The sequence below is a fragment of the Gekko japonicus genome, unplaced genomic scaffold (genome assembly GCF_001447785.1).
Source record: "Gekko japonicus isolate JY-2015 unplaced genomic scaffold, Gekko_japonicus_V1.1 scaffold750, whole genome shotgun sequence".
Lineage (NCBI taxonomy): Eukaryota > Metazoa > Chordata > Lepidosauria > Squamata > Gekkonidae > Gekko > Gekko japonicus.
This window is the reverse complement of record NW_015160857.1, coordinates 182,258-187,645: the sequence shown is the minus strand read 5'-3', so window position 1 is coordinate 187,645 and position 5,388 is coordinate 182,258.

Here is a 5,388-nt window from a genome sequence, read left to right as displayed (position 1 = left end):
CTCTGGTCCCACCTCTTCCTGTCCTGTGCATACAGTTTAGTGGGAGTGGAAGGTTGACGACTGCTGCTAATTAGGGTTGCCCAGTGTAAATTCCTCCTGAGCGGGGGACTCCCGTCCGGTGTCTGAAGAGCATGCGCGTGCTGCACGCACGTCACCCAGAAGTGACGTGATGACGCCGGGCACGCTGGGGGTGGGGCCACGACCATCCGAGGGAAAACCATAGAGTTTTCACTTCCGGGTGATGCGCACGCCGGGGGGACTTGGCAAGCCTACTGCTAATAATTTTCATATATGGGATATAACAAAGATGTATATGAAACCCCGGATTGTATGTATTTATGTTTGTCATGTTTTTTTTGTTGGTTGGTTGGTTATAAAATAAAAAAAACTTTTGGGGAAAAATAATTTCCACATATGGGGTCAGGGACAAGGTGGCTCTCATAAGGCCATCAAATGAGTTGGGTTGGTTCACCATACAGTCTGCCTCATACTCAGGCTTGCCTTGGCAAGAGTGAATATCCTGGAGGACATTGGATGTGTGGGGGTATATGGAGGATTCATTATATTTGTAATTGTCCTTTATCTCCAGAACAGGGGTACAACCTCCAGGTGGGCCTAGAGAGCTTCCAGCATTACAACTCATCTCCAGAGGTCAGTTCCTCTGGAGAAAATGGCTGATTTGGAGGTTGGGCTCTGGGGCATCACACCCCTGCTGGACTTTGTCCCCTCCCCAAACACTGCCCCCAAATCTCCAGGGATTTCCCAGCACAGAGGTAGCAACCCCACTATGGAACGAGAATAAGCATGGGAGTTAATAGCCATATATAGAAGAACATGACAGGATGTTAGTGTGGCCATGGCTGCTCATTAGAATGCCAGGTTGCCAACTGACCAGGAGAAACGTCCTAGCCAGTGCGGGGCCTGCTTTGAGGACAGAGATTAGTAAAGCAAGGCCTGGGTCCACCCCACCCCCCAACATTTGCAATTTGGCTAGATGCACACTTTAGTTAAGCAGAAAGTTTTTGCACTGGTCTGTGCAGACTGTTCCTGAACTCCTTCTGGGCTTTGCCACACAGGCTACCTCAGGTACCATCATCATCATCATCATCATCATCATCATCATCATCATCATCATCATCATCATCATCATCATCATCATCATCATCATCAATAATAATAATAATAATAATTATTATTATTATTGTTATTATTTCGATGTATTGATCGCTCTTTCCCACATACCTGCGGGCTCAGAGCGATTTACAGTTACTCTTGAGACGGACTAACAATATTTGTGGGGATAGGGAAGACAAACATACAGCATTAATTACACACACATTGCAGCCAGCCGGGCTTCATCTGCGGGCTGGGTCATTATTTATTATTATTATTTAAAGAGTTGGCACCCTTTTTGAGAAGGGAGGACCCCTCGTGAAGGAACAAAATTAAAGCAGAAGGGGTTTGTTTGGGTTTGGTTTATAAGCCTTGTAAAAACATTAAAAGTTCTGTGAGGTGTTTTCACCGGCATAAAGGGCCCTGGTCTGGAAATGGTACCTAGAGGGAGGGCATTTCTACCCACAGGCTGGGCCTGGGCGAGTGGTTGCTGGTAACCCGACAGGAGGACAGCGGTGGGGTGTTGAAGTTCAAGAGACAGAAAGGGAGAAGCAGAGGCGTTTTTCTGAGGAGAATTTCTGAAGAAGTTCCAGATTGGGGAACGCCCGTGGAGAACTGTGAAGGGCAGTTTGCGGAAGAGTCACCAGCCACGGGGCCTTTTGTTCTGCAGCCAAGAGGCTGTGAGAAAAAGTAGTTCCTCAGTAGGGCCGGCAACCCCCCAGAAGCTTCGCGGGGCAGAGCTAGGCTGTGTGCAGTGTAACTTCTGGTTGTGTAACCAGAAGTGACATCACACATTGCCTTGACACGGTAGCGATCTCCCAAATCTCTATGGTTAAACTACAGAGATTTGGGGGACCGCTAGAGCGTCGCTGCAATGTGTGATGTCACTTCTGGTTATATGAACAGAAGTGACCCCCACATACACACTTCCTCCCAGTGCTTCACCGGGCTTCTACTTCTCAGAGTTTGTGAAGAAGAAAGCCTCTCCAAGTCTTGAGAACTTCCTGCAGTTTGCAAGGCAGAGCAGGCCAGATACTAAAGAGACTTGCTTCTCTTTTTAACACCAGTATGCTCAATATATTATTCACATTATTTGTGTGCAGTGTAACTTCTGCAGCTATTTTCCCCACCTTTAAATAAAAGCTGTTTATTTGCTGTTTAGGTGTTCTATGACCACTAACTTGGCCCCTTTTAAGTCTAAAAGGGTTACAAGTTGAAGATATATCTATTTTATTCCATTGTGTTCCACATATTTATTGACTTACTTCACTTATACCCACCTTTCTTTTCTCCCCAGTGGGGACCCAAAGCGCTCATGGCTTCCTCCTTTCTTCCATTTTAATCTAACAACCATCCTGTGAGGTAGGTTAGGCTAGGAACAAGAGTGACAGGCCCAAGTTCACCCAGTATGCTCCCACAGCTGAGCAGGGATTCAAACCTGAGTCTCCCAGATCGAACACTCTTAAGTGCCACCTTACACTGACTCTGAGGAGAGATGTGGGCATAACATAAATATTACTATGATTACTATCTTGTCAATAGAGTTGGCACCTTGATTTGGCAGAATTCCTACACTGATGTGCAGCATAAGGCAGAAATTCAGCTGGTGCAGCTTTTCCTGGTAATGAGGTGCTGGAAAACTAAAGGCACTGAAGCCCTGCCAGATAAAAAGAGGACAACTTTATTTCTAAACTGCCCCTGCATCTATGTGAGATTATGGTCCTGTCCATACGAGGCCTTTTGGGCCGGGAGCGGGACGGAACGGGGGCAGAGCAAACGGGTGCGATCCCACCGCAACATCTGGGGAGCGTACCGTCTCCGTCCCTGATCCGTCCCTTCCAGCATTGATCCGCTCCAAAAAAGAACCACCCATGCTGGCCATGGGATCGCCGGCCCATCCTTGCGCCGGCGCATCCCCAGCTCCTGGCCGAACTGCGCATGTGTGAGCATGCGCAGTTTGCCAGGCTTCCCCTCGCACCGTCGCTTTCTCCCCGGCATCTGATCGTGCCGGGGAGCGATGCGCCGTGGCTGAGGGGATCCGTGGGATCCCGCCGCGGTGTCTCGAGTTTGGTGTGGCTCTGATTAGCCGCGTTTCAGCCGTCCCGTGTGGCAGGGACCTATATTAACCTGATTCTGCTATGCATTCGACCAGGGCAATCAGTAAGATAAGACATCTATAATATTTAAACATTTTGCAATGCAGGCTGTTGCTGTTTTCTATATATTACCTTTTTTAATGCTTATAGGGATATTTCATTTCATTGGGCTTCTAGCCCGCCTTACCCTACAAAAAAACTCACAGCAGATAATAAATACATGAGCCAACTTCTAAAACTACAGACCAAGCCTTAGACAACAGTCAAACATCAATAAGGATTACTAGATGTCCTCTATTGTGTGTGTGTGTGTGTCCGTCCTCTTTTGGGCTCTTTGAAAAAACCCCGATGAAAATGTTCTCCTTTGGTGTTGGAATAGGGGGGGACGTACTAAAACTGACAAGCGATTGCCGATAGGGAGTACATGAGTGGACAGCGATTGCCCATAGGCAATACATGAGTGCCAATAGAGAATGCATGATTGCCCATAGGGAATAATGAAGAGTAGGCTTGCCCATAGGGGATAATGGAGTACATAATTGCCAATAGAAAATCCATAATTCCCAATAGAGAATCCATGATTGCCCATAGGGAATAATGGAGAGTAGGCTTGCCCTGGGGGATAGTGCAGTACATAATTGCCAATAGAGAATCCATGACTGCCCATAGGGAATAATGGAGAGGTTGCTTGCCCATAGGGGATAATGGAGTACATAATTGCCAATAGAGAATCCATGACTGCCCATAGGGAATAATGGAGAGGTTGCTTGCCCATAGGGGATAATGGAGTACATAATTGCCAATAGAGAATCCATGATTGCTCATACGGACATAATTGAAAAAGTTATGGCTGCCGGCGGCGCCAGCAGTGCTAATGGCAGCGGCAACGACAGGGGGGGGGGCGCGAAATGTTCCCCCGCCTCTCTGAGCCCCGGGGTGGTGGCCTTGGAGTCCTAGGGGCAAATTCCACCTCTCGCGTGTGATGGCCGAGTGGCGTTTTTGCAGAATGGTGTCACCACGAAGCCGTGGATGTGCAATTTTTGTGGTGCAAGCTGTGGACGTGTTATGTGATTTGATGGTGTGTTTGGAGTGACCCAATTGAAAAACCCGGAGGATCCATGAGGATCCGTGCTTTGGAATCACGTTTTTGCAGTTCTGTGGTGCCACGAAATCGTGGGGGCATGATTTTTGGAGTGCTGCCTATAGTCTAAGACATGGGCTGCAGTATGATGGTGGTTTTATTTTGTTTCAGCGTTAAAAATCATATGAATTCATGAGGATCCGTGCTCTGGAATCATGTGTTTGCGCTGTTGTGGTGCCACGAATCTGTGGATGCGTGATTTTTGTGGTGCCCACAATATAATGGTAGTTTTATTTCGTTTCAATGTAAAAATCATATAAATTCATGAGGATCCATGTAGATCCGACTTTTATCTTTTTCCGTGTATTTACAATGAGATTTGTCGGAAATATGTCCTTTTGCTTGCTTTTCAAAAAAAAAAAAAATGAATAACCCCAGGATGCACGCTCAGGGCCAGGCTATTTTTGCTCTAAACCACGAACAAGCGGATTTTGCCGCTAGTTCCTTCCGTCGGGTGGCAAGTACCATTTTCGCTGGCTACAGGGGGAAGTGCAGAAAACCGCTGCTCCCCTCCCCTTCTCTTGGTAGGTGCCGAGGAAAAGCCGGGTGGGCGGGACTAGAGCGCCCGTATCTGTGTACTGTTGCTATGGGATCATATAAATTCATGAGGATCTACATGATTTTACCCTTTTCCGTGTATTTACAATGAGATTTGTCGTAAATATGGCCTTTTGCTTGCTTTTCAAAAAAAAAAATGAATAACCCCAGGATGCACGCTCAGGGCCAGGCTATTTTTGCTCTAAACCACGAACAAGCGGATTTTGCCGCTAGTTCCTTCCGTCGGGTGGCAAGTACCATTTTCGCTGGCTACAGGGGGAAGTGCAGAAAACCGCTGCTCCCCTCCCCTTCTCTTGGTAGGTGCCGAGGAAAAGCCGGGTGGGCGGGACTAGAGCGCCCGTATCTGTGTACTGTTGCTATGGGAGACGCAGCGCTAGTGGCGTGGAGGCGGCTGCGGAAAGTCGCTCTATGAATCGCCCGGGCGGCGTTACGGTTCCTGCTTTGGAAAAGGTGAACGGGGAGGAGGGGGTATCAGCTGGG